The 8141-nt window shown below is 42.0% G+C and overlaps 1 long non-coding RNA gene across 1 annotated transcript in view; it reads right to left on the bottom strand.

Annotated features, from left to right (window-relative positions):
- Positions 1 to 2206: 2206 nt before the first annotated feature.
- Positions 2207 to 8141, bottom strand: part of LOC147999352 (uncharacterized) — a 69007-nt gene continuing 63072 nt past the window's right edge. The window contains exon 4 of the long non-coding RNA XR_015643559.1: positions 2207 to 4653. This is a non-coding gene — a long non-coding RNA (uncharacterized LOC147999352). The remainder of the gene's footprint in view (positions 4654 to 8141) is intronic.

Genomic DNA, 8141 nt, shown 5'->3' with positions numbered 1-8141 from the left:
TGCTATTATACCCTGGATGCCTACCCTGAGCAACATCTGAGACTCTGCTTCTAAGTCACTGAGATGCAGGGGTTTTATATACTGCCCCAGTCTGACCTGATTGATCAGTTTGCGTGACAGAAAAAAATCAGAAGAGTGTGATGAGACAGGGGAGCATTGAGAAGCAGAGAGCTAAGAATTCGCAGGCCAAGCTCAGGGATGTCGTTGCCAAAGTAACAGCAAAGGGAAATGAATGAAGAATCTTGGGAAATAAAACCAAAAGGACTTGAGTGTGGAGAAAAGCAGGAAGGGAGGAGGAATGGGTAGAGCAGCTGAGAGTCTATGCATCGAGAGGTCATAAGCAGGGCAGGAGATGGCTTAGTGGTTAGGAGCACTTGCTACTCTTCCAGAAGTCGTTCAATTCCCAGTAGCCATATGGTAACTTTCAATCATCCTTATCTCCAGTTCTAGGAGATCCAGTGCATTCTTCTAGCCTCTGCAGGCACCAGGCACACAGAGTGCATATTCATACATGCAGGAATACATACATGCACAGAACATAAAACTTTTTATTTATTTAAATAAACTTAAAAGATAATTTTGACTTTGTAGTGGTGACATATGGAAACTCCCTCTTAGAGAAGTTAGAAAAGATGAAACTTTACTGTTGGAATGACCTTGGGGATTAAAGAGAGAATCGATAACTGTTAAGTAGCTGACTCATCTACTTGGAGAGGTAACGAGGTCTTGGACTGCGGTGAGTCCTGTTGGTGTTTGGATCAGTACTCCCCTAAATCCCAGGCTTGTTCTCTAATCTGTGGGAAGGGTTGAAGCGCAGTGAAAGGATGTCAGATCATGGGGTTGTGATTTGAAGAGGCTACAGAGACACTTGTCCTTTCCTCTGTCCTGGCATGCTGACATTATGACGTGCTGCCTTGCTGCAGGCCCCAAAGCAACCCCGTCAACACCTGCAGGCAGAAACCACCAACAGTGTGAACTAAAATATTTCTCCTTTTAGGCTTGATTATCCTAGGCATTTTGTCACAATAAATCATGGAAAATTGACTACCACCAGTGATAAAAAGCCCAAACCAGGGTTTTAAGTAGCAAAAATAAATCATTGAAATTTTAACAAAGCTTTAGCAAAATGCTTATGCCAATGTTCATTAATCAGCAGTAGCATTTATCTCTATATGATGGCGCAGATTCAAATATTTTACCATGTAAGTCCATGGACTCGAGACATAGAAGTAACAAAAAGGTTTGCTTCCTGAAGGAATCACCCTACCACAGAATGACGGAAGGAGAGCCATCTCCCTTCAGTGCATCTCCCATGCTATTTTTGTCAGTGGACTTTCTTTCCTATAATGCTTTATGATACACCTCAACATTTACTGTTGAGAAAGAACATATGAAAGTAAAATCAGGCACTCTATTTGGCTTCGTGAGCTGTAGAAGTTCGTTGTCAAAAAAGGGTGCATTTGAATTCCAACTTTCTATTGCCCTGCTGGATGACAGTGAGCAAAATAGACTTCTCTACACCCTGACTTCTCTCATCTGTACAGCCATGGTATTGACACCTGTACCTGCACAGTGTCTGTGTGGGAGAACTGTAGGGAACACGGGGATGGTTGGAGATACACTGAGTGCTAGCTGAATGGCTCCTCTGAGAGAGTTCACGGAATAGAGTCATCGATTATTCTTTGCTGCAGAGGTCTGACACATGGTTCAGACTATCGATTTCTCTTTCTCCATCCATCCAAAGTGGTCTAAATACAAGGGACTGGAGATAACTAGGAGTAGAGATTCTGTATTATCTCCTCCATGGAAAGAACCAAGGTAGGTTTTATACTCCAGAAATCTGAGTCAAAGCTTTTACTTCCAGAGTTTTCCTCGGTAGTCATTTAAGAAGGGAAAAAGCAGGGGAGACAGATATTATGGTACAGAGGCTAGCTCTTCCCAGGTGTACCAACAGGCCATGCAAGGGGAAAATTGCATTTCTCATCAGCCTTAACCAGTGTGAGCCTGCTCACTTCTTTACACATGGTCAATGGTGCCCCCTAAAAAGATCTACTTGCCAATTCATAAGTACTATCATTTGAAGCCTTGCTGAGCATAAACCATATTTCCATATCCTTGGGAAAAGTAGGTAATAAAATGAAAATAAAACAAGCATTCATACTTGAAGGCTACAGGTAAAAATTGTCAGAGGCATTTTTTTTTTTTTACACTCAAGTTCATTCCCTCTCACTCGATCCATGTAGCCATCCTAGAGATAAGGACCTCATGTGGATGGATGCAATCTCCTGTTACTAGAACAAGGTGGGTTGCAAAAATATCACTGTACATATCATTTAAGGGGCACTAATTGCCAGTATCACTCAGTGTCAAGTGCTGTTGGGATCATTTTAATGTAACAGCCTTTTTGAGATGTATGCCACATGCCTGTGGTTTATACCCTTGAAGTGTGTAATTCAGCGGACTTAGTATATTCTAGGAATCATATATCTGTCACAATTTCAGAACATTTTATCGCCCACAAAGAAATGTCATACCATGAGTAGTCACTGCCAATTCCCTCCAGTCCTCCTAGCTATAGACATCCACCAGTGTACAGATTTGCACCTATTCTAGGCAGTTCATATAAATGGACTATGTGGTCTTTTGTGGCAACTTTCACTTAGCACAGTGTCATCGAGGCTAACACATGGCGAAACATGTCAATATCTTTTTTGTTTCAGTATAGCACATTTTGTCTATCCATTCACCAGCTGATGTCCAGTATCTGACTATTAGGTTCCTTTGTAATGTCATATCCTTGATTTTTCAAGTCTCTTGAAGTCTCTGTTGTTGTCAGCTCACATAAAGAAGTGGCCTACCCTTCATTTTCTAATGAGTAGTGCTGGTAGAGAAATTCCATCACTAGGAAGTGATTAGAGGTTCTGAGGCTCACATGGGCGTTCTGTATGGACACACAGGCTCTCAGCTTGTTCTCTCTCAGACCTATGAGGGAATCTGTTAAATTTGTGTGCTTTCTCTTGATCCTGCATGGCCAAGACAAATGTTAGGTGCCTTGAATTGGTTTTGTCCAGAGTTGTGTCTTGAAATGTTCAATGTGCTCCCCCTCCAAGTTCCAGGCAAGATGGCCTTGTGTGTGCACTCAGCAGCCATCTATAGAAGCCTGCTGTGCTTTAGCCCACAGGAAAATGTTCAAGGAGCCAACAATACAGAACGACATGTGTAAATACTTTTATCTTGGAGAATTCCTACTGGGCAGTAGGTGACATTAAGTGGTGAACAGGATGCGAGTTTCCAGTCCTGGTTTCTATGAGCGTCTACCTTTCCTCCCTGTTCCAAAACTTTCCTTGCCCTTTAGCCATGCTGACTACCTCAGTAATTTGTAAGGAATGGAAAAATAGCTGGGTTTAGGGCAATGCACATAAATGTGGAAGTCAAATATTTCCTTGCCAGACTCTTACTTTCTTCCATGGGTAAAATGAGACCTATGTGCTCTTTCTTAGCATTCAACTGTGATAGTGTGGAGGGTGGTGATGTTCATAAACAGTCTTTTGTGCACTGTCCCACAGTCATAAGCACATCTGTTGCTTTGTCTTTGGCTCTGGTAGCACACGAGGATTTTTCCATTCTTACATGAGAGGTTTTCTCTGTGGACAGCTGTTAAAGTACATGCTTCTCTACAGAAACGATACTAAATCCTCATATTCTGACACCTTATTAACATTACTTTACCAGGGGTAGTCATTTTTATTCTTAGAGAAATCTTATGAAGTGAGCATCCTCACTGTGCTTAAGCTGACCAGAAAGAATATTTGGCCTAGGTCAAGCATCCAGAAGGAGTTGCTCTTGAGGCTAAGAGCCATGTTTGTATGAACACACATCTCTGCGCCATGAAATTTCATAATAACTTCCATTCTACACATTCATTCCCCCAGCCAGACCCCATCCCATTGCTTTTGTAATGGCCTCGTTGTAGATAAAACAAAGGCAGGAGAGTTCGGCCTACCAATTTCTCAAGGTACTTAATATATTAGAACTACCCAAATCTTGAAGGTCTGGGAAGTGTTTAAGAATGGTTCCTGGGAACTAACACTTCCTAAGAGCATCGCCTCCCCTTTGCCAGCCTCAGAGTTAGCACTTGACTGCATTTAGCAGTTCAATGCCAAGAGAAATAAAAGCCAAGAGCATTTCAGTGTGGGAAGCTTTCCCCACAGGTGCCTACCCCCAGGTTAATAACACACAAATCTCTAAGCTGACTATTTCAAGGACTTCTGTTCTTGATTTACTATTTGAAAAATCAAAATATTGTAGACTTTCAAAGGTTGCTTTTCTGATGACAAGCAGGCAGATTAATGGATTGGTTTTCTCCTGCTTGTTTTGTTTTGGTCTACATCTAAGGGATATTTTACATCCCTGAGAAATTCCAAGTTGCCCTCCAAGCTCTTATCTGACATGTAACCAATTTTTGAGTCTAGCTGGGCTTATCCAGGATATAACTACAGATTGTTCATTGTCAGAGAAAAGATTTTTGCCCTGAGAATTGTATATGTATAGCTCTCAGAGGATGCTCGGAGAGAAATGATCAATGAGAGAAGGCTGTGTGCTCATTCACAAATGTCAGCGTTCCGGTTCTTTCCAGCTGACTGCTGGGTTTCTCTGAAAGTTAAAAGGAAAAAGAATTACAAGTTTTCATCAGGCTCAGAGTGGGGTTAAACAAAGGTCATAAAATATACTGATGCATTGAGGGTAAATTCCACAAGCTCTGTAGCAACCACTTCCATTTGTGGGTCGTTATAAATGACAAGGGCATGCCTCAAACCCCAACAAAACTGGAGAATGTCATTGTTTTCATGATTGAGCCATAATTACTCATTGCCATCAGATCAGCATCTATTATACCCATGAGATTACAAAGTTTTGAAAGGTGTTAACAGGACTACAAAAATCAAGATTGCTTGATTTTTGTGGGTGATGAGAAATGTTTTGACATTGACCAACCTCCAAGGGGACCCTCACTTGGGAAGTGAGATGGGCTCAGAATCAGAAAACGCCAGACACTGGGTGTGTTTAAGGGATTAAAAAGTATAGAACATTCTCGGTAGTGTAATTTGCTCTGGTTTTTATTTTCTGTTGCTTGTTTGTTTCCTTAGTTTTAGATAAAAAATGGAAGTGCTTGCCAGAGATGAGCCACTTGGCTCTGATTTGTCCTGGGAAGGTCATAGTGAGGGCTGTTCAAAGGTTCCCTATGGTAAGCCTGTGGTAACACCTTCCCATAGGTTAGTCAGACCCATTTAAGACCACAAGCTCATCTCCTAGAATGGAACCTATGAGAGATTTTTGTTAAGTAACTCTTCGTAGACCATTGAACAGTGAAATGTCATGTATATGTTGTTTTTTTTCAATGTCATTGTATTTCCACATTGCCTGGTCCATAACAGATCCTCAAAAATATTCAATTTGAGTAAATGAGCAAGGAGAACACGAACTGAACTTCTGAACCAGTTATCACAGGATGAACACTGTCTGATTTGTCATCGTGTGTGTGGAGTGGAAGGGTGAATATTTACCCTTGGATTCTAGAAGAATCTAATTCTCTTCAGCTAAATGAGAAGAGTAAACACATACCAAATTCCAGGTACTTATGAAACCGAGCATTTCCTCCTGGAAGAAGCTTTGTCTACTACTTTTTACTCAGAATTCCTCTAGCATCATTTTTCACAAAACTTCCACTGCATAGTCCGAGAGAGCTCATCATGAAATGAACCACATGTTATACTTTGAATGTGAAATATCCTCCATACCATGTAGTGGCCTGTCAATGGCACAGTTTTGGTAGGTTGTGGAAACCTTAGGAGGTGGGGCCTAACTGGCAGAAAAAAAGTCACTAGGGATGAACTGTTGAAGGTCTTGCTTGTGGGTTAGGCCTCTCTGCCTCTGGTCTACTGTGAGGGAAGAAACTTCTGTACAGGCTCCTGCCATCATGGACTCCCCCTTGTCTTCCCCGCTGTTGAGAAAGGAGACAGTGCTATGAAACAAGAGCCAAAAAAAAAAAAAACTTTCACAGCAACGTAAAAATAACCAACACACCAAGATATACAAACATGGAATCTCTGTCTCAGCGAGGTAATGAGAACATAGCTCAGCCACAGTGGCCCTTATGGCCTCCCTAGGGACACTCACAGGTATTGGCTGAGAGGCTGTAGGTACAAGGTTTTGATCCCCAGGGGCATCATGGGAAGGCTCCTACCGTCCTCTGCACTTCCTAACCATGCAGATATCTCGTCCTCCATTGCTTCACGTAGGTCTCTGTCTCCCCTTTGATTCATGGCACCTGCACTTTGGGGCTTTATGTTTTCCATTAGGGGATTTATTTTGTCTCTTTCGTGACAATGGACTGTGATCACCTGAGAACTTGTTACAGGCCCCTTTTCCAGTTATCTGAACCCATCTCTCTGTTTCTCCCCCCAAAAGTGAGCCCAGCCACAACCCATGGAAGAGCTGACTCAAGGTTTCATTCCGGCCTATTAACTGTGCCTAGTGTCTTCCTGCCTCTGAAGCCCTCTAAGCAGAACACCCTCAGAAAGACTCACTTGTTCTTCTCTTACTCATTTCCTGCCATAAGAGCTCATTTGTGGGTCAGAGAAAGTCAGCTCCCTTGATTTGAATGGGTCATGGGAGAGGGATTAGAAGAAAAGAGTGTCAAAGGAGTTTTGTGAGGACAGCAGGGTTATCTTTTCATCTGTTCCACTCTACTCTTTATAGTGTGATTTTTGCTGCTGCTGCAGCCAGAACTGGAGCCAATCTCTTCCCCTTCCATGTAGGCTCATCCTGTGTCTCATTCTGAACACTAAAACATAGTGGTATAGCATTGTTTGATTCTTGAGGCGAGCTGTAACTGCATCTTTTATCCCCCTGATGTAATTGTCCTTGTAAAGGCCAGTGCCTCCTTCTGCTTGCCTAGCCCTAGTCCTGGAATCTTCTAGCCTCTGTACAATCTTATCTAGGCCTAGAAGGTTTTCAGCCTATGAAACTTACTGCTGAAAAAACTCACCCTTTCTAGCTCTTTCTGAACTCCTGGCTGGTTTGTCAATTCTGTTTTGGTTCAAAACTCCTCTCCACACTGACTGACTCAAACAGGATTTCTTCAGCTTCTGATTGAATTGCTCTGCTTGGCCTCCTACTAACTTTGGCAATAAGTCTCAATCTTCTGGCTCCTTCTCATTCTTTGGTTCATTCTGTCTTCACGTGGGTCTAACTTGTCCTTTCTCTGTAACCACCCTCTGTCTCAATACAACTGCCCTTTCTCCTTCCCTTTCTTGGTGCTACTCTCTCTTAAGTCACCTCTCTTTCCTCTCTCTTTCATGAGAGTTGAGTATATTCTATTCTATCCAATCTTTCTTTGATTCATCATTTTGTCTGCCTCTAAATTAGACATCACTTTCAAACATGGGTGGTTCCTTCTACAAACTAATTTTACAGAATAAATATCTGTGCTTAGGGCATGTCTGAATTCCAGCTAGATCAGCAACATAGCTAGATTAAAATCCTTCCACACGAGTCTTCATAATCTTAGCAGATTTGGCTTCAATCCTCTTGCAGTAAGGGGCCACAATTCAAAAAGGCCCAAGGTAGTCCATCTAAAGAGGAGAAAATATGCAAGGAGTCCAGGATCAATTCCCAGGTGTGGACTGTGGCCATTTTTGACATGGGTACTGTTGGGCCATCAGGTCACTGAAGACACATTACCTCTGTCAAACCAACTGACCTCTGATCCCTGCAAAACCGATGAGATTCATAGACTCAACTATAAATAAAGTAATAATTGTTTTAAGTCGTTACACTGTGAAGCAATCTGTTAAGAAACAAGATAACTGACAAACTCTTTGGAGTCGGGAAAAGAAGAACAATGAATGTCTCAATGTGTTACTGTTACTTCTGTGAGTAAATTTGAATTTGTAGTAATTTCAACATCTCCTAATCTCTTTACTACATTTAAATGTAGAATTTCTCTGAGAACCCTGAGGGTGGGAGAAGACAGATGTTTGGATAGTCGACCTCTGCTTAACAGCATGAGAAACTTGAGGAGTGGTGATGAGCTCAAAAATGAATTTATCGGTGCTCTCATGCTCAAACCATACCCTTTG

This window comes from Rattus norvegicus, chromosome 19, assembly GCF_021556685.1.
Source record: "Rattus norvegicus strain SHRSP/BbbUtx chromosome 19, alternate assembly SHRSP_T2T, whole genome shotgun sequence".
Classification (NCBI taxonomy): domain Eukaryota; kingdom Metazoa; phylum Chordata; class Mammalia; order Rodentia; family Muridae; genus Rattus; species Rattus norvegicus.
The sequence above is the reverse complement of the archived record's forward strand: the minus strand, read 5'-3'. Positions and strand labels throughout refer to the sequence as shown.